Here is a 22200-nt window from a genome sequence, read left to right on the forward strand (position 1 = left end):
AGCCCTTTTATTATGATTGATATTTGAGATCTCCTGATATGTTTGTTCCTCAGTCCGCCACTGATTATTCGGGGTCAGTAAGACAATCGTGTCAGAGTGATGACCCATTCTTATTTCTCAGTTCCACTAACATAGTGTCAGTGAGTGCTCCCACAGGAATATCCTCTCTAGGTAATGATGTAATGATTCATGCAATGAAAACCCCCCACCACACGTCCTCTCTTGCCTCCCCTTCGATGCTTCCTGTAGCATCTCTACCTTGAAACAATGAACTGCCAGTCCTGTCCCTCCATCAGCTGTGTTTCTGTAATAACTATAATATCCCAGTCCCATGTTCCAATCCATTCCCTGAGTTCATCTTCCTCAGCTGTAAGGCCCCTTGCATTGAAATAAATGCAGTTTAATCATCAGCTCCCCCTCCCCCATTCCCTGCTATGCTCTTTCCTGCCTTTTCTGCTGAAATTGCTGTCTTGAACTTGTGCACCAACCTCAATCTTCTTTCTGGCCTTATGACTGTTTAAGGTCCAACACCCTGCCAGATTAGATTATATCCTCTCAAGCAGCTCTACCAATTCGCCCCATCAGGATGTGGGTCCCCCTCCTGCTCCCAGTTCAGGTGCCTTCCCCACCCTGTCAACCTGTGCTGACACCTTCAGACATCCAGGGACTTATCCACCAAGGTCCCGTGTTTACTCAGTTTTCGAGCAGGACCTACCCTTCATGATGTATATCCTTCGCTTATGAGACTTCCCACAGTGCATTACCTCACAGTGATCAGAAGTAAACTCCATCTGCCATTACTCAGAGTGTGTACAACTCTGATTATGACTAACTTCATCCAGTCTCCCCAACCATCCCTACCTCTAACTGTCGAGAGAATGCACAACCCTCCCTATTGCGTTAACCTCCTCCAGTCCCTCTCATGGACACCATCTATGTAAGCTTCTCCTGTTCCTGACTATATTTTCCTCCTGTTCCAATAAACCCTTGTGAACTTTGTGACCTAGTCTAATCTCTGGAGTGCTCTGTATAATCAGCCTCACTGTGCCTGGAACCTGGCTTCAATTCCAGCCTTGGCCGACTCTCTGTGTGGACTTTGTATGTTCTCCCTCTGACTGTGTGGGTTTCTTCCGGGTGCTCTGGTTTCCTGCCATAGTCCAACATTTGCACGATATGTGATTGGCCATCATAAATTGACTGTAGTATTCAGGCAAGTGTGATTTAGGTGAGTTCACCATGAGGAATGTAGGGTTTATTGGATAGGGAGAGGGATGGGTCTGGTTCGGATGCTCTTTAGAGGGGTTGGTGTGGACTTGTTGGGCCAAATGGCCGGTTTCCACACTGTGGAGATTCTATTCACGTTATTGTCCAGTCCTGTCAACCATCCCTGTCTCTTGAACCTTGCCTCATCCCCAATACTCTCCTTATGTGTGTAATCTCCAACAGTTTCTAAAACACTCCTTGGCGATGTCAACTTCTCCAGACCTTACCACGATCGATATGACTGTCATCTCCTCCTGCTTTTAGAACAATCCCTATATCTATTGCCATTTGTTACATCACTCCCAATCACTGTTCCATCCTGAAACCACCAAAAACATTTATATCTCTGTAAACTCATCTGGACTGTCTATACTTCCTTTTGACAATCCCGTTCTGAGACTTTCTCTCTATCAAAAAAGTCATTAAGTGTAGGTAACTCTTATTATTGTAACCTCCCTTCAGCCTTACAGCACTGAGGATCTGTAGAAGCTCTTTTCAAACCGACAGCCATCTCTGTGTCTGTAATATCCTCCACTCCTCATAATACATTCTCTCTGAGCTCCTCTGTAGTCCATTCAACACTCTTTAACACTGTCTGTATCATTGTAACCTTCTCCAAAAACACAACCTTCCCTATCTGTGTAAATCCCTACACCGGTCCCTATCCCTCCCAGCTCAGTCTAACAATACAATCCTCCATGTCTGTGTAATCAACTTCAGTCCCTACTCACCTGCCTATCTGTGTAACCTTCTCCATGCATTTTTGCTACAGTCTCTTTAACTGTTCCTGTCAGTGTAATATCTTCCAGTCCTGAAAACTCCCCTCTCTTTAACTTTCGCAGGCCACACATCCCTCACTATCTGTGACCTACTCCTGTCAGAGAACCTTTCCTCTGTGAACTGCTATAACTCTTCAACTCTCCATAAGCTCCTGAAGCTCTTCCAGCCCTCCCTGTCTACCAAACCTCTTCCAGTCCCTAAAACACCATCAGTCTGTGGAGACCCTACCACCATCTCTCTCTGTGTTATCCTGTCAGGTCCCTGCAACACTCCCGATCTGTAGATCCCGCTCCAATGCCTGTGCGTCTCCTGATCCTGTTCCTACAAGACTCGTTAACAATGAAACATCCTCCCGTCACTATCACCCACCATGTCAGTGTAAGCTCCTCCTGTATCTCCAAACATTTACTCATCTCCATAACCTTCTCCAGCTCTTACCCCCATCTGTGTAAACATCACTCTCGACTCGAACCCTCCCTACCGCAGGAACTTCCTTCTGTTTGTGCTATGCTCCCTTATCTGTGAAACTGTATCCAATCAAACTTGCTACCCAATCTCTCAAAAAAGAATCCAGATTCCACAGCCTCCATGTCTAAATAACCCCCAGAACCTAAGCCTTCCTATATCTATAAACATCTTCAGTCACGATGACCCTCCATATCTCTGTTTCTTCCGGCAGATGATACAAACCTCTTTATCTCTAAAATCTGCTCAGCTCCCTAAAACAGTCCCTGTCTGTGTAATCCAGCGCTGGCCTACAAACATCCATATCCCTGTAAACTTCTCTATCCCTCCCAACTTTCCCAACTCCATGAACCCCCGTCAGTCCTACAGCTCTCCACATTTCTGTAACCTCCTGTGGGTCTATGGTCCTCCCTCCCTGTGAAACCACCTCCAGTCCCCACATCCCTCCCAGTCTGGGTCCTCTGCTCCAGATCAGACCATTGCTGTCTCTGTAAACACCTCCACTCCTGAAAACTCTTCCCATTTGTGCAACCTCGTTCAGATCCCATACTCTCCAGCTTCCTGAATCCTCTTCTTGCATTGCAACCAAAACCACATGTTTATGTAATATCCACCAGTGCTTAAACCTCCCCAACTCAGTAACCACTTGCAATCCTAACAAAGCACCTAAACTGTGAAACCTCTCATTTCCCTGCAATCCTCCCTCCCTCCCTCCTCAAATGCCTTCATCACATGAAACCTCGCAATTACTGAAGCCTCCTTTTGGCATTGCAACCCTCCTAATGTCTGCAAAATCCTCGTGTCCTGATATCCCTCCCTGACTCTGTAATCCCCACCACCCTCCAGTGCCCTTCTGGGGAACATGGCAGATGAGAGAAGATTTGTAGCGTCTGGACCATATTACAGTGGTAGAATCCTGGGAATTACAGATTTGGTCTAATGTATGTGGTGTGAAGATTATTGGCAAGGACTCTAAAGACAGGATTTATGACTACTTGGAAAACCATTGTTAAATTAGAGACAGCATGGGTTTGTGAGTGGCAGGTCATGCCTCACAAGCCTTATCAAATTCTTTGAGGATATGACAGAATACGTTGATGGCTCATTCAGAAAAGAAGGATGATTGGGATACAGGAAATCTGTCTGTATGGATGCAGGATCGAATGGCCCAGTGAAGACAGAGTATGCCGGCAGATGGACAGTATTGAGCCTGGAGCTCAGTGACCAGTGGGGTTCTGTAACAATCGGCTCTGGGACTCTGCTCTTTGTGATTTTTGTAAATGACTTGGATGTGGATATTGGAGAGTGGGTTAGTCAATTTGCCAATAACATGAAGGTTGGTGGAGTGGTGGGGAATGTGGAGGGCTGTTGTAGGTTGCAATGGGACATTGACAGGACACAGAGCTGGGCTGGAAGTGACAGATGGAGTCCAATCTGGAAAAGTGTGAAGTGATTCATTCTGGAAGGTTGAACCTGAATATAGAATACAGGGTGAAAGGCAGAATACTTGGCATTGTGGAGGAACAGAGAGCTCATGGCGTCCGTGTCCATAGATCCCTCAAGTTGCCACGCACGTTGATAGGGTTGTTAAAAAGTCATATGTTGTGTTGGCTTTTCTTAGCAAGGGGATTGATTTCAAGAGCCGTGAGGTTTTACTGCATCTTTATAGTGACCTGGTGAGACCACACTTGGAATATTGTGTTCATTTCTCATCCCATCTTTACAGGAAGGGTGTGCAAGTTTTAGAGAGCGGACACTGGAGGTTTACCAAGATGCGAACTGGAATGGAGGGTTTGCAAGTTTTAAAGAGCAAACACAGGAGATTTACCAGGATGTTGCCTGGAATGGAGGGCATTTCTTATGGAGAAAGTTTGAGGGAGATAAGGCTTTTCTCATTGGAGAGAAGAAGGGGGTGGGGTGTCTTGGTAGAGGTGAACAAGGTGATGAGATGCACAGAGAGAGTGAATAGTGAGAGACTTTTCCTCCTATGGCATAAATGGCTATTACAAGGGGGCATAATTTTAAGGTCATTGGAAGATGGATAAGAGGACAGAGAATGGTAGGTGGTTGGATGGACTGCCAATGGTGGTAGTAAAAGTAGACACATGCGGGACATTTAATAGACTCTTGGACAGATACATGGACAATAGTAAAATGAAGGGTATGTAGGCTAGTTTGATCTTACAGTCGGATAAAAGGTTGGCATGAAATCATGGCCGAAGGGTCTTGTGCTGAACTGTTCTGTGTTCTGTCTGGTAAACTGGGTAATAAGCTCAGATCAGTGTAAAAGGATATGGCGTTCAGGAGGAGTTAGTCAACTGGACAGAAAATTGGGCTTGGTGGTGGGAGACAGAGGGTGATGGGCGACATGTTGTTTTTCTGACTGGAGGCATGGGGCCAGCGGTGGAGTGGGTCCACTGTTGTTTGTCATTTGGATAAATGGTTCAGATGGGAGTATTGGTTTCTTGGTAAGTAAGGATTTTGTGTGTCACTGAAATTGGTGGTAAAGTGGACAGTGGAGAAGGTTATCTCTGATACCAAGAGAATGAAAAGTACTGCTGAGAAAGTGGGCTGAAGAATAGCAGATGGAGTTTAATTAGATAAAGGTGAGGTGTTCCATTTTGGTGAAACAATCCAGGGTGGAACTTGTACAATTAATGTTCGGGCACTGGGTAGTGTTATCAGTCAGAGAGACCCAGGGATGCAGCTACACAGTTCTTTGAATGTGGTGTCACAGGTAGACAGACTGGTGAAGCAGGCGTTTGGGGTGGTTACCTTCATTGGGGAGAGCATTAAGAGTAAGAATTGGGATGTCATGTTGTATCTGTACAAGATATTGGTGGGGCCACCATAAAAACATTGTTGATCAGGAGGAAGAACTCCTCTAGTCACTGACTTCCTTTAAGGAAGAGCATTAAATATTCTAACCTGGTCTGGACAACATTTGACTCCAGACCCACAGCAATGTGGCTGACTCTGAGCTACCCTCTGGGTAATTAGCAGTGGGGTCAAAGAATGTTAGTCCCGGCAGTGACACCCACATCCCATGAATGAATAAACAAAAATACATATGTCCCTCCCTTCCTCTGTAAACCCCTCCAGCTGCAGCAATCCGTCCTGGCTTTGTAACACCGTTCAGACCCTGACCCCTCTCTGTAACACTCTCACCACCTCCAGCACCTTCACCTCTCCCTGTTCCTATTGTGTCAATAAACCCTGACCATGGTTCCCTTTCCCACTGCCCTCCTCCTTCTAGCGTACCCTTTGCAATCTATTTAACATTTACTCCTAAAATACTCTCTCACTTCAGGATTTTAAGTACTTTGTGGGGATCTTCTCAGCCTCGTAATCTAGTATGATCCCTTTTGTCCTGAGTGCGGGATCAATGGCGATTTCTTGCTGAGGTTTATACTGTTTCAATGGAATGTCCTTCTGTTGAGCGTTTTACACTGTTCCTTCAAATGTTTTCTGCTGTCCATTTACAGACACATGTTTCAGTCTGTTTAGCCTGTTTACCTTGTGTGAGTTCTCCTCTCACACACACATGTAATTGGCTATTTTTGTTTCTAGTTGCAACTTGTCCTCTGTGATTCACTTAAAACTTTATATTTATTTAAACTGCACTTTATCACAATTTCCCGAAGGATCTCCTCCGGTGACATGACTCATTCACTAAGTTTCATTACACGGTCGCTCTGCGATAGTTATGTCCCTTAACAGTTGCACAATGTGTTTTTCAAAGAAACACTGACAAAAAATTAACCGAACGCCTCTTCCAATATCAATGTTGACCGTGTGATTGACCCCGATTATACGAATATTGAGGTTTTCCAACATTACCACAATGCCTTTGTTAAAAAATTCCAATGAATTCCTGTTTAATGAAGTGATGAGCAATGGAATACTGTTCAGTGGCTAAAACTGTGCTGCTACTTGTGTCCTTGGCAATAGTAGCCAGAATTTACATTCAGACTGACTCTACTTCATAATCTGCAGCCAAATGCTTTCTCTGTAACGCCTTTGTTATCCATTATTTTTAGTGTTACCCATTTTTCCTGAGTTTCCGCAAGATTGCGAACCATTGAATATTTTTGTTCACCTTGTATCCATGTCTCCCTGGTGTCTAAATCTCTTTTATCTCTGTGTCACAAATCCATCGACCTTACTAAAGTGACGTTGTCCATTAAAAAAACATAACTTACTCTTTCCCACAATCTTCTGTCACAAATCTTTTCGCTGATGTTCAATTTTAGTTCAACTCTGTCCCTTCCTGTTCCTTTCTGCTTGTCTTCAGTCACATTCCCATGCTGCTCTGATGTCTCACCTTTTCTCTTTGAATTTGGAAAGCTCCTTTCACCTGAACCCTGTCCCAGCATCCTCTCTGTCAGTTTAAAGCCCTGCCTGTAAACCTACCGACATGATCGGCCAGGACCCTGGTCCCAGCACGGTTCCAGTGGGACCATCCGAATGGATTATTTATTAAATCAGGTATGGGGTATGGGGTGTCTCTGGCTGGCCAGCCTTTCTTGCCCAGTCCTAGCTGCCCTTGAACTGAGTAACTTGCTTGGCCTTTGAAGAGGGTAATTGGGAGGCAAATACTTTGCTGTGGCTATGTCGTGCAGACCATGTGAGGATGGGCAGATGTCCCTCTCTGAATGACATAGCAGCCTGGGATACCTGCAGCGGTGTTTGTGCAGTGTGTCCAGGAAGCTTTTCTAACTCAGTATGTAGATTGTCCGACCAGAGGGGAGGCCATATTGGATTTGGTACTTGGTAACGAACCGGGACAAGTGATGTGTGTGAACATTTTGGTGATCATGACCACAATTCTGTGACTTTCACCTTGGTTATGGAGAGAGATATGTGAGTGCAACAGGGTAGGTTTTACAGTTGGGAGAAGGGTAAATACGATGCTGTAAGACAGGATCTGAGGAGCATAAGTTGGGAGCATAGGCTGTCAGGGAAGGATGTCGTGGCAATGTGGAACTTTTTCAAGGAACAGATACAACGTGTCCTTGATATGTATGCACCTGTCAGGCATAGAACATGTAACATAGAACAATACAGCGCAGTACAGGCCCTTTGGCCCTCAATGGTGCGCCGATCCAAGCCCACCGAACCTACACTAGCCCACTGTCCTGCATATGCCTATCCAACGCCCGTTTAAATGCCCATAAAGAGGGAGAGTCCACCACTGCTACTGGCAGGGCATTCCATGAACTCAAGACTTTCTGAGTAAAGAATCTACCCCTAAAATCTGTCCTATACCTACCACCCCTTAATTTAAAGCTGTGCCCCTTTGTAATAGCTGACTCCATACGTGGAAAAAGGTTCTCATGGTCAACCCTATCTAAAGCCCTAATTATCTTGTACACCTCTATCAAGGCACCCCTAAACCTTCTTTTCTCCAATGAAAACAGCCCCAAGTGCCTCAACCTTTCCTCATACGATCTATCTACCATACCAGGCAACATCCTGGTAAACCTCCTCTGCACCCGTTCCAGGGCCTCCACATCCTTTCTGTAGTATGGCGACCAAAACTTCACACAATACTCTAGATGCGGCCGCACCAGATATACAACTGCAACATGACCTCAGGACTCCGGAACTCAATTCCTCTACCAATAAAAGCCAATACGCCACATGCCTTCTTCACCGCACTATGTACCTGGGTGGCAACTTCCAGAGATCTGTGTACATGGACACCAAGATCCCTCTGCTCATCCACACTGCCAAGTATCCGACCATTAGCCCAGTACCCCATCTTTTTGTTACTCATACCAAAGTGAATCACCTCACACTTACCCACATTGAACTCCATTTGCCACCTTTCTGCCCAGCTCTGCAGCTTATCTATATCCCGCTGCAACCTGACACATCCTTCCTCACTGTCAACAACTCCACCGACTTTTGTATCATCCGCAAACTAAGGTTATCCCTACTCCCTTTCTTGAACAAGGGAACCACCTTTGCTTTCCTCCAGTCTCCTGGCACTATTCCTGTAGACAACGAGGACATAAAAATCAAGGCCAATGGCTCTGCAATCTCCTCCCTTGCTTCCCAGTGAACCCTAGCATAAATGCCATCAGGCCCAGGGGACTTATCTATTTTCACCCTTTCCAGAATTTCCAACACCTCTTCCCTACATACCTCAAAGCCGTCCATTCTAATTAATTGTGACTCAGTATTGACATTGGCAACAATGTCCTGTTCCTGAGTGAATACTGACGACAAGTATTCATTCAGTGTCTCCCCAATCTCTTCAGCCTCCACATGCAACTTCCCACTACTATCTTTGACTGGACCTATTCCTACCCTAGTCATTCTTTTATTCCTGACATACCTATAGAAAGCCTTTGGGTTTTCCCTAATCCTACCAACTAAGGACTTTTCATGTCCCCTCCTTGCTGCTCTTAGCTCTCTCTTCAGATCCTTCCTGACTACCTTATAACTCTCAATCGCCCCAATTGAACCTTCACACCTCATCTTTACATAGGCCGCCTTCTTCTCTTTAACAAGGGATTCCAATTCCTTATTAAACCGCGGCTCCCTCACACGACCCTTTCCTCCCTGCCTGACAGGTACATATTTATCAAGGACACTCAATAGTTGCTCCTTGAACAAGCTCCACATATCAATTGTGCCCTTGCCTTGAAGCCTACTTTTCCAAGCCACGCATCCTAAGTCATGCCTCACCGCATCATAATTTCCCTGCCCCCAGCTATAACTCTTGCCCTGCAGTGCACACTTATCCCTCTCCATCACGTCACCGAATTGTGGTCACTGTCCCCAAAGTGCTCACCTACCGCCAATTCTAATACCTGGCCTGGTTCTTTACCCAGAACCAAATCCAGTATGGCCTCACCTCTTGTTGGCCTGCCTACATATTGTGTCAGGAAACCCTCCTGCACACATTGGACAAACACCGACCCATTTAATGAACTCGAGCTATAGCTTTCCAAGTCAATATCAGGAAAGTTAAAGTCCCCCATAAAAAACACTCTATTACTTTCACTCTTCTAATGAATCATCCTCGCAATCCTTTCTTCTACGTCTCCCGGACTATTAGGAGGCCTGTAGAGAACTCCTAACAGGGTGACCTCAACTTTCCTATTCCTTACCTCAGACGGCAAGTCTTCCTCCATCGTCCTTTCCACCGCTGTAATACTATCTTTGACGAGCAATGCCACACCTCCCCCTCTTTTACCCCAACCTCTGACCCTACTAAAACATTTAAACCCTGGAACCTGCAACAGCCAACCCTGTCCTTGTTCTACCCATGTCTCCGTAATAGGCAGTGAAGAGATGGTCGTGTGAGGGAACCTTGGTTGACGAGGGAGGTTGAATGTCTTGTAAAGAGGAAGAAGGAGGCTTACATAAGGTTGAGGAAACCAGGTTCAGACAGAGTGTTGAAGGGATACGGGATAGCCAGAAGGGAGCTGAAGAAAGGGATTAGGAGAGCGAAGAGAGGGCATGAAAAATCTTTGGCAGGTAGGATCATGGATAACCCCAAGGCCTTTTATGCGTACGTGAGAAACATGAGAATGACGAGAACGAGGGTAGGTCCAATCAAGGACAGTAGTGGGAGACTGTGTATTGAGTCGGAAGAGATAGGAAAGGTCTTGAATGAGTACTTGTCTTCAGTATTTACAAATGAGAGGGACCATATTGTTGAAGAGAGTGTGAAACGGACTGGTAAGCGAGAAGAGATACTTGTTAGAAAGGACGATTTGTTGGGCATTTTGAAAAACTTGAGGATAGACAAGTCCCCCAAGCCTGATGGGATATATCCTAGGATTATGTGGGAAGCAAGAGAGGAAATTGCAGAGCCGTTGGCAATGATCTTTTCATCTTCACTGTCAACGGGGGTGGTACCAGGGGACTGGAGAGTGGCGAATGTTGTGCCCCTGTTCAAAAAAAAAGGAATAGGGATAACCCTGGAAATTACAGGCCAGTTAGTCTTACTTTGGTGGTAGGCAAAGTAATGGAAAGTGTACTGAGGGATAGGATTTATGAGTATCTGGAAAGACACTGCTTGATTAGGGACAGTCAGCACGGATTTGTGAGGGGTAGGTCTTGCCTTACAAGTCTTATTGAATTCTTTGAGGAGGTGACCAAGCCTGTGGATGAGGGTAGAGCAATTGATGTAGTGTACATGGATTTTAGTAAGGCATTTGATAAGGTTCCCCATGGTAGGCTTATGCAGAAATTCAGGAGGCATAGAGGGAAATTTGGATAGAAAACTGGCTAACTGGTCAAAGTCAGAGAGTGGTGATAGATGGTAAATATTCAGCTTGGAGCCCAGTTACAAGTAGAGTTCCGCAGGGATCATTTCTGCGTCCTCTGCTGTTTGTAATTTTTATTAATGTCTTGGAAGAGAGAGTCGACGGGTGGGTCAGTAAATTTGCAGATGATACGAAGATTGGTGGAGTTGTGGATAGTGAGGAGGGCTCTTGTCGGCTGCAAATGGACTTAGCTATGATTTAGAGCTGGGCTGAGGAGTGGTAGATGGAGTTCAACCCTGTCAAGTGTGAGGTTGTCCATTTTGGAAGGACAAATAAGAAAGCGGAATACAGGGTTAACGGTAGGGTTCTTAGTAAGGTGGAGGAGCAGAGGGATCTTGGGGTCTATGTTCATAGATCTTTGAAAGTTGCCACTCAGGTGGATAGAGCTTGTAAGAAGGCCTATGGTGTATTATCGTTCATTAGCAGAGGGATTGAATTCAAGAGTCGTGAAGTGATGTTGCAGCTGTACAGGACCTTGGTTAGGCCACATTTGGAGTACTGTGTGCAGTTCTGGTCGCCTCACTTTAGGAAAGATGTGGAAGCGATAGAGAGGGTGCAGAGGAGATTTACCAGGATGTTGCCTGGAATGGAGAATAGGTCGTACGAGGGTAGGTTGAGAGTGCTAGGCCTTTTCTCATTGGAACGGCGAAGGATGAGGGGTGACTTGATAGAGGTTTATACGATGATCAGAGGAATAGATAGAGTAGACAGTCAGAAACGTTTTTCCCGAGTACAGCAGAGTGTTACAAGGGGACATAACTTTAAGGTGAAGGGTGGAAGGTATAGGGGGGATGTCAGGGGTGGGTTCTTTACCCAGAGAGTGGTGGGGGCATGGAATGTGCTGCCTGTGGGAGTGGAAGAGTCAGAATCATTGGTGACCTTTAAGCGGCAATTGGATAGGTACATGGATAGGTGCTTAAGCTAGGACAAATGTTCGGCACAACATCATGGGCCGAAGGGCCTGTTCTGTGCTGTATTGCTCTATGTTCTATCTATGTTCTATACATTTCATTGGGCACTGGCGATTTCTCCACCTTTACGCCTGTAAAAACATTTAATACCTCCTCTTTATCGATCTTAACATGTTCTGGGACCTCAGCATCCCAACTGAAATACCTGGGTACAATTCCTTTCTCCTGTGTGAATACAGATGGGAAGTATTCATTAAAGACCTCACCTGCTTTCTCTGACTCCATGCACAGATTGTCCCTTTGGTTTCTCACAGGCCTTCCTCTTTCGCTGGGAATCCTCTGACTCTCACGTTGCTGATAAATTACCTGTGGCTTTTCCACAATCGTATCTGCCAAATATATTTCATGACCATTGCTTGTCCCTCATTTTGCACAATCCCCTTGCACTCTCTACACTTGTGAAGGGCTTCACCTGATTTTATTGCACTGTATTTTCTTTATCAAACTCCCGGTATTCACTTGATCAGTATTCCCTGGACTTGCTGCCTTTACTATTCACTCTTCAAGGAGCACACTGGCCCTGCGTTCTCACTGCATCACTTTAAAATACTCCACTTTCCTAACATGGACCCAACTGCAGGGAGTTCCTCCCAGTCTATGTTTGCCAGATCCTCTGTAATGATCGTGATACTGATCGGAGGCTCAGTTGTGAGGGGGACAGACAGGAGACTGTGTGGATCCAAAAGAGACCCCAGGATGGTGTGCTGCCTCCCAGGTACCAGGGTCAAGGATGTCTCTGAGTCGTTATTGAACATTATGAGGGGGGAGGGTGAACATCCAGAGGTCATTGTGAACATTGGTCCTCATGACAGAGGTAGACAAAGGGATGGGGTCCTGTGAAATGAGTACAGGGAGTCAGGTGAGAAGTTAAAAAAGCAGGATATTGACCTTAATGATCTCCAGATTACTCCCAGTGCCAAGTGCCAGTGAGGATAGAAATAGAAAGGTAGGCCGGATGGATGTGTGGCTGAGGAGCTGGTATATCGGGCAGGGTTTTCAGTTCTTGGGTCATTGGGATCTCTTCTGGGGTAGAGGGGACCTGTACCAGGGGGATGGTTTGCACTTGAAGTAAAAGGGCACAAGTATCCCAGGGAGGAGATTAGCTTGTGTTACCCAGGAGGATTTAAACTAGTTTGGCAGGGAGTTGAGACTCTGAGTGAGAGAGGGACCATCGTAAAGTCAGCGGAAATACATCAGCCATCAAGAGCAAGTTACCTATTCAGGATATCCAGGGACACAGTTGAGGGAGGGAAAGATATCTGGTTTAAAGGGCATTTATTTCAACACACGAGGCCTGACTGGTAAGGCAGACGAGCTCAGTGCATGGATTAGCTCTGGGGACTGGGATATTGTAGCCATAATAGAAACATGAGAGAAGGTCAGGACTGGCAGCTCAGTGTTCCAAGATAAAGAAACTACAGGCGGGACAGAAGGACAAGTAAGTGAGGAGGGGGAGTTGTCCTTTTGATTAGGAAGGACATAACACCTGTGCATCGAGACAATTCTGTTAAGCAGACATCAAATGAGGCCATAAATTTAAAAGTTAGAAACAAAGAGGGGATGATCAGTCTGCTGGGATCGTGTTGTAGACCCTCAAATAGCCAGCGGGTACGAGAGGAGCAAACGTGTAGTGAGCTTTCAGGTACCTATAAAAATAATAGAGTAGTATTGGATGGAGACTTTAACTTCCCCTGGATTGACTGGGTCACCCTACTGAGTGGATTTTGTAAAATGTGTCCAAGAAAGTTTCCTCAATCAAGACGTAGATGGCTCTACGCTACTCAGGCGGGTGCAACACTGGGCCTCTCCTCAGAAAACAAGGTCAGGCAAGTGACTGAAGTGTCAGTCGGAGAGCACATTGCGTCCAGTCACCACAACTGTCTTAGTTTTAACATAGTTGTGGAAAAAGATCAGGCAGGTTGACAGATTTAGGTCTGAAACTGGAACCGGGCCAATATTGGGGCCATTCAGGAGGATCGAGCAGGGGTTGATTGGGTGAAGGTAAAACTCACACAACACTAGGGTATAGTCCAGATGGTTTACAGAGGAACCTCGATTATCTGAACGAGATGGGCGGCACTATTTTGTTCAGATAATTGATTAGTCGGTTAATCGATTCAATACCTTTCCTCTGGGGTTCGGAGTTTTCAGTCCAGTCTGCTCCCTGTTCAGGTGACTAGGCAGCAGCAAGCCATGAGAAAGACCCCACACCCTGTCAGACCCCAAATACACACCCCGCTCGCCTCCAAACCCATCCAACACTGCCCCACCCACCTCTCAACGTTGCCCCCCCAAACCGACCCAACAGCGAATCCTGCCCCCAAAACCGTCTGAAACCACCCTCCACCCACCGCCTGCCCCCAACTCCCAGACACATCCTACATCACCCTCAGCCCGTCCCCAAACCCGTTCAACACCGCCCCCGCCCATCACACCCACCGTCCAATCCATGTCCACTCCCATGCCCCCGTGAGTGTTACCTAGGTAAGTAGATAGTGAAGAAGGTTTTTGGTATGCTTTCCTTTATTGGTCAGATCATTGATTATAGGAGTTTGGAGGTCATGTTGCAGCTGTACAGCACACTGTTTAGGGCACTTTTGGGATGTTGCATGCAGTTCTGGTCTTTTTCCTATTGGAAGGGTGTTGTGAAACTTGAAAGTGTTTAGAAAAGTTTTACAAGGATGTTGCCAGGGTTAGAGGATTTGAGCTATCGGGAGAGGCTGAAACGACTGAGACTGTTTTCCTTGGAGCGTCAGAGGCTAAGGGGTGACATTCCTGAGGTTTATAAAATCATGAGGGGCATGGATAGGATAAACAGACAAGGACTTTTCCCTGGGGTGGTGGAGACCAGAAATGGAGTGCGTAGGTTTAAGGTGAGAGATGAAAGATTTAAAAGGGACCTAAGGGGCAACCTTTTCACGCAGACTGTGGTTATGTAGGGAATGTACTGCCAGAGGAAGTGGTGGAGTCTGGTACAATTGTTGCATTCAAAAGACATCTGGATTGGTATATGAATAAAACCAGTTTATTGGGATATGGGCCAAGTGCTGGCAGATGGGACGAGATTAGGAAAGGATATCTGGTCGGCGTGGACGAGTTGGACCGAAGGGTCCGTTTATGTGCTGGACGTCTCTAGGTCTCTCTGGCTCTAAATGGTTTCCACTGTTCATTTACAGCCTGACATTTCAGTCTGTTTCCCCTGTTTACCTTGGTCAGTTCTCTCTCAAAATCATATAATGGGCTTTGTTCCTGATGCTCGGGTGTGCTTTATGGTCACTTTAAAATGTCATAATCTCTTTGAATTCTGGCATAATTTCTTGGAGGATCTCTGTGTGATATTACTCATTCACTCAGCTTCATCACTCAACAGTCAATCTGAGATAGTTACATCCCTAGCTATTTGCACAATGCGTTATTCAAAGAAATACTGACAAAAACATTCAAGGAGGATCTCGGATAATATCACTCTTACCAATGTGTCTGTCCCAGATTATACAAAGATTGAAGTCTCCAAAAATTAACACACCGCCTTTGTTACAATTTCTAATGAATTCCTGTTTAATGCAGGGATGAGCAATGAAATACTGCAAGGCAGTATAAAAACTGTTCTCCTGCTTGTGTTTTTGACACATACCACCCAGAATTTGCATTCAGGCTGATTCAGCTGCATAATCTCAGGCCAAATGCTTTCTCTGTAATGTCTTTGTTATCCAGTACTGTCAGGGTTCCCATCTTGCTTTTCCATTCTGCCTGAGATCCTGTAAGGTTGTTTACTGTTGAATATTTATGTTCCACCTTTTGTTCAACCTGTAATCACGTCTGTCTGGTGACTAAGTCTTATTTATCTCTGTGTCCCAAGTCTATTACTTTATTGTAGATACTTTGTCCATTCCAAATCAAAACAACGTTATAATTTCCTCTTCCCCACAATGTCCTGTCACAAACCAATTCATTGATGTACAGTTTTAGTTAAACTATGTCCCTTCCTGTTCTTTTCTGCTTGTCTTCAGCAACATTCCCATGCTGTTCCGAGGCGTCACATTTTCTCTTTGGATTTGGAAAGCTCCTTTCACCTGAACCCTTTCGCTGCATCCTCTCTGTCAGTTTAAAGTCCTGTCCATAAACCTACCAACATGATTGGCCAGGCGGTGATTTTAAATCACTCATGGGATATTGCTGTCTCTGGCTGGCCAGCATCGCATGCCCACCCTGACCAGCCTTCGAGCTGAGTGGCTTGTCAGATCATTACAGTGGGCATTTGAACATCAATCCCATTGCCCTGGGTCTGGATTAATATGTAGGCTAGACTGGCAGCCTATAACAGATTTGCTTACTGAAAGGGCATTATTAAGTGGTTAGATGTGTATTCCTTACTCTGGCATTAAAATCTGGATGAACAGTCTAGTGAGAGTAACACGAGGTCATTCCCTGGTCTACTGATAGCTCCCTCACCCCTGAGTACTGATCCCAGTGCACCTTCTTCCTGACCGTGATTTGATCCTGATACCTCCCTGCACTCTGGTGATATCACACAGTCTCTCTCCATGTGGTATCCCTCACTGTGAGGGTCTAATTGCTGCCGGTGACTGCACCTTTTGCAGCTACTCCAGATCCTGAGCCAACAGAATTCTCCACTCCAGGGAGATGAGGCAAGGGATGGAGACTGGGATTTTCCAGATCTCTATTGGACTCAGTGCCATTCTCCATGTGTAACCCTCACTGCATTAGTCTACTTTCCCATTCTGTCTGTTTCTCTATCTCCTGTAGATACTCAGGATGCTCTTGGCTCAACAGAATTCCCAATTCCTGTCTCGTCCATCACCACACTGAAGACAGTTGGTCAGCCTGAGAAATGGAGAGTGAGATCTGGAGCCTTCAGTAAATCCTGCAGCGAGGTAGGATCACTCACAGTGAACAGAGCAGAGTGTATTTAAGGGATCGAACATTGGTCCAGAAGACATGACATAGATACAGTGTTGAAGGGTAAATACAGAGCATGATGGTCCCAGGCTCAAACCCCAACTCTTGTTAATTTTCATCTCTGCTGTACTAAGCTTTCCTGTGTCAATATAGGAAGTTGACAGTTATCAATCCAGGCCTGTGCTGTCTTAGTCAGGATCAGGACAACAGAGGGGAAAGCAGGCCTCCCTCAAGGAGATGGTATTGAGACCCGGGTTCTTTCTGTTCTATATTCTCCCTCTCACACTCTCTCTTGTCATGTGATAGAGTCATACATCAAGGAAACATGCCTTTTTGTCTAACTTGTTTGTGCCAATGTCTTGAATGCTTGTAATTCCCAGAAATTTTCCTATTTCTATAACATCCACCTCTCCCAAATTCCTGCTGTATATTTGAAACTTCCTCCAATGCTGACGACTCTCCCTGCATGTAAATTGCTCCAGTCTCGATAATATGCCCAATCTCAGTAATCTCATCCTGCGCTCAGTGCAATAATTCCCATTTCTGTAGTTTTGCACAATACTTATAGTAACCCCGTCTCTGTAAAATCCTCCAGCCTGGACCAAAATACCCACCTGTGTACTTTCCTCAAGCCCCAAGAAAACATGATATCACTGTAACCTTCTGCAGGTCCGATCACACTCCTGCCTCCTGGCCTATAGTACCACACGACCACAGTAACCTTCTCCCAACCTTACCGACCTCCTTACCAATATGAACAACTCCAGACCCTTTTCAAGCCACAGCAGCACTCCACATCTCTGTTTGCTCGTCCACTCCCTGCAGTCCTCCCAGCACCTCAAACACTCTCTCTTTGTGTAATTCTACAATTTGGGGCAGCACGGTGGCTCAGTGGTGAGCGATGGTGCCTCACAGTGACCAGGGACCCAGGTTCGATTCCAGCGTTAGGTGCCTGTCTGTCTCTGTGGAGTTTGCACCTTCTCCCTGTGTCTGTGTGGGTTTCCTCCAGGTGTTCCAGTTTCCTCCCACAGTCCAAAGATGTTCAGGTCAGGTGAATTGGCCATGCTAAATTGTCCATAGTGTTAGGTGCATTGTTGGAGAGAAGTGGGTTGGGTGGATTACTCTTTGGAGAGTTGGTGTGGACATGTTGGGTCAAAGTACCTGTTCCCATGCTGTAGGGAATCTAATCTAAATTCTCCCTCTGTGTTCCATATTACTGCCCCTAAATATATCCATCCATCCATAATCAGCCCCAACCCCTTCAAACCTCCGAGTCTCTGTGAACTCCCACAGCTCCAACATCCCTCCTTAACTGTGTATCCTTTTCCATTCCTGAAGCACTATGAAAATGTGGACATCCTACAAACCTCCTACCTACGTAATCCTCTCAGGACCCTGTAAAACCCCCGATCTGTGGAACCAGCTCCAATGCTTGTGACTCTCCTGATCAGTTTCTACAAGACTTACTATCTATGTAACATTCTCCCGTTGCTATCACCCGCCCTGTCAATGTAAGTTCCTCCGGTCTCGCCACCAATCTAATCATCTCCATAACCTTCTCCAGCTCTTACACACCTATCTGTGTAAACGTTACACTCCCCTCCAACCATCCCTAAAGCAGAAACCTCCTCCATTGTCTGCAATACTCCCTATCTGTGTTTGTGTCCCCAGGATCTATTGCTGTTCCTGTCTCTGTACGTTCTAACAGATTGTACAGCTTGCCAGTCCATATACTTTCCAGAACCTCAGCATCTGACATCAACAAAAGTCTTCATTAACTACAGCCTTCCATATCTCTGTTCTTTCCTCAATTCTATACAACTCTCTTAATCTCTGTAAGTAGCTCAATTCCATAAAATAGCCCCTGTCTGCGTAAACTGACCCAATCCGACAGTGAGAAGCCTCACTGCCCTCTTGATCATCTCTCGTTCCTTCAGATCTCCCTGTATCTTCTCTGACACCATTGAATACAGCCCATCTCATGTTATAACTCCTCGAACTCATGTGTTACTCCCATGTCTGTGATATTCTTCAGTTACTGCAATTCTCATTCTTTATCTCCAGAGCTTCCAATCCCCCTGATCGATGTAAGGATATTGATCCCTTGCAGCATGTTTAACACCTGTAGCAGCCTCCAACTCCTCAACGCATCCTGTTGCTGCAACCTCCTCAAATACTACAGCTCACTGTCTTTGTAGTATCTTCCAGTATCTGCAACCCTCTCGATTTTTGTAACCCCCTCCAGAACAGCATTCCACATCTTTGTGTAACTGATGGGAATGCTGCAGACCTGCCTTCACAGTCCTCACTAGCTCTCTGAACTCCTGCAGCTCTACAACCCTCAGTATCTCTGGCTCCTCCAATGCCTACACTTCTCCCTGGCTGTTTGAACTGATCCAGCCCCTTCAACCCTCCCCTCCATTCTTGTCCATGACAGTGTAATTACCAGCACCAACAATCCTCCCAGTCTCTATAAACTCCTGCAGCTCCAACTACCACCCCAATCCATGTAATCTCCAGTCCCTCCAGTCCTTCCTTTTTCTATAAACACCTGTCGCTCCAAATACCACCCCATCTGTCTACTCTCCAGTGCCTATAACCCTCCCTTTCTCTAAAAAATCCTGTAGCTCCAACTACTGCTGTGTAATCTCTAGTCCCTATATTCCTCCCGGTCTCTGTAAATCCTTCAGAACTGATAATCCTGTAACTCTACTTGACATCTTTCAGCCCGACAACCACCTGATCTCTAACCACCAACAGTGATCTCAAACCACCGAAGTCTATAACATCCTCCAGTCTCTACAGCCCAGCTTTTCTCTGTTGGCTGCTCTGGTAACTGTATTCCCCTTCATCTCCGGTTACAGATCCTTGCACAGTGAAACAATGTCTTAGTATCGAATCTGTAAAAACACAAGAATCTTTGGTATATCAATAAATTTGCCTCATTTTCTAAATTTTAATGACTGCAAGTTCAGCCCCTCCATCTCTTCTTATCAATATCCCTCCATTTTGAAGACCAACCTGGTGAACCTTCTCTGGGCTGCCTCCAATGCAAGGACATTTTCCCTCCAGATAGGGGACCAAACCTGTTCACTGTATTCTCAATGTGGGTTGACTGGAGTTCTCTATATTTATTACAAGCCTTCCCTATTTTTATTCTCCATTCCCTTTGAAATCAATGTCAGCATTCCATTTACATTCTCTATGTCATGCAGGCCCTGTATGCCACCTTTCTGAGATTTATACACCAGGATTCCCAAGTTACGCCATAGCGTAGCTTTCTGCAGTTGATCTGAAACCAAGAGCTGACAGCAATAATCACGAAAGTGCTGGGATATATGTTAAACGATATGCCAGAAATACTAACTGCACACTTAGAAACTTATGGAATAAATGCAGTCCATAAGACCATCATATATAGGGGTAGAATTAGACCATTCAATCCATCAGGTCTATTCCACGATTCGATTGTGTATGAATTGTTTCTCAACCCCACTCTCTCACTCCCTGTAACCCTTGATCTCCTTATTTATCCAGAACCTGCTTATCTCTGAGTAAGATACACTGAGTCACTTCGCATCCACAGCCCCATGAGGCAGTGAGTTCCACAGATCCATCACCCTCTGGCTGAATAAATTCCTCCACATCTCTATTCTAAAGGGTGGTCCCTTCACTCTGAAGCTGTGCCCCTGGCCCCTGGTCTCTCCTGCTCGTGGAAACATCTTGCCCCCGTCCACTCCATCCAGGCCCCTCAGTATTCTGTAAGTTTGAATGAGATTCTGCCGCCACCTTTGAAACTTCATCAAGTGCAGACCCAGAGACTTCACCTGCTCCTCATATGACACGAATTTCATCCATGAGATCTTTCTTGGAATCCCATTTCTCGTACCCCTTCACATCCTTTGTTCAGACTCTTAATGTATAACGTGTAGCGTGTAGTCCCAACACTGACCCCTGCGGAGCTCCCCCCATCACCAGTTCCCATCGTGAAAAAGACCCCTTTCTTCACACTCTCTGCCTTGTGCCAATCAGACAAATCCTCTATCCATGTTCTGCATGTTGTTCTGAAATGAAAATTTCATTTCATACCCACTGCTGGATTTATTTTTCTGTCTGGCTGTAAACAGCAGAGTTTCCCCATTACCTTCCCATCTGTAATTCCCTGGAGAAGGTGGTGGGGAGCTGCCTTCCTGACCCATTGCAGTCCTTTGGGTGTAGGGACAGACACAGTGCTGGGAGGATGGAGCATGGCTTGGAGGGCACCTTGGAAATGCTGGTGTTCCCGTGCACTTGGAGTTCCTCTCTTTCCAGGGTATAGTGGTTCCGGGTTTATGAAGTGCTGTTGAAAGGGCCTTCCTGAGTGACCTCAGTGCTACTTGTAGATCTTTTATTCCTTCATTCATTCATTCATGAAGATGAGCTTTGTTGGCTGAGCCAGCATTTATTGTTGATTTGGAGTTGTCCCTGAGAAGGTGGTAGTGAGCTGCCTTCCTGAGTCAGTGCACCAGCCGTTGGAACTGTTGTTATCTGTGTCCCCTCCAGCAGGCGCTCCAACACTCCTCATGTCTGTAACTGCAAACAAATAATGCACCTCTCCCTTTTATATCTCACATCCTCCCCGCCATATAAATCTGACAGTTCCTCACAATATCTCACCTCCTCCATTCCCATCTGTGCTAGAGATCACTAAAATTACTTTATTCTTGTTTAAACTTCTGATCATCCAAAATCTCTCCCATTTTAAATTTGTAACCCCTTCAGTTTCTCTTACTCTCCATATAACTGCAATCAATGATAGCACAGGTTCCCTTCCTAAATCTCTAATTACAATGATTGCGTGTGCTAAAATGGCACTTTTCTTCCTCCATATCTATCTCAGGACTTCCAGCCCCTACAATCCCACTATATGGAATGCTCCCAATCTCTGCACCTCCTCAAGTCCTGGGGGTCCTTGAAAATTACCAGTGCCCCAAAGGTTTATATTCCCCCCAGTTACTGCAAGTCTTCTCACTCTGTCACATCCAAGTCTCCATCCAAGTCTCCAGGACCAGACAACACTTGTTGACTGTCAATTTGCATTTGTTGAAGTCTACACATCTCTGAAAGCAGCTCAGAAAAAGTCATTTAGACTCTACAAAGCTCCGTCATGCACAAGCCACCATCTCTCTTTTTCCCTTGCCTTCTTCAATGTCTGAAACTCTCACTGTATCTTCCAGTAACGTTCTTGATTTGATGCAGGTTTACCTAGCTCCCCAGAATACCTGTTCCATCCCATAGAGCACGCTCAATCACTGTAACACTCTCTGCTTTGTCTAGTCCTGCCTTTTCTAATGTTTTTCCAGGCACAACGGCGATCCGATAAGAGAGCAATACGGAATGGAATGTTATAAATTTCAGCTGAGGCTTGAGGCCTATCATTACCTGGGAGTCACATAGGGAGGGAACCTGAGAGAGAGAGCAGCACAGAGCGGGAGAATATAAATCAGCAGCGAGGATCGAGGCCGACTGGGACTTGG

The sequence above is a fragment of the Chiloscyllium punctatum genome, chromosome 33, assembly GCF_047496795.1.
Source record: "Chiloscyllium punctatum isolate Juve2018m chromosome 33, sChiPun1.3, whole genome shotgun sequence".
Classification (NCBI taxonomy): Eukaryota; Metazoa; Chordata; class Chondrichthyes; order Orectolobiformes; family Hemiscylliidae; genus Chiloscyllium; species Chiloscyllium punctatum.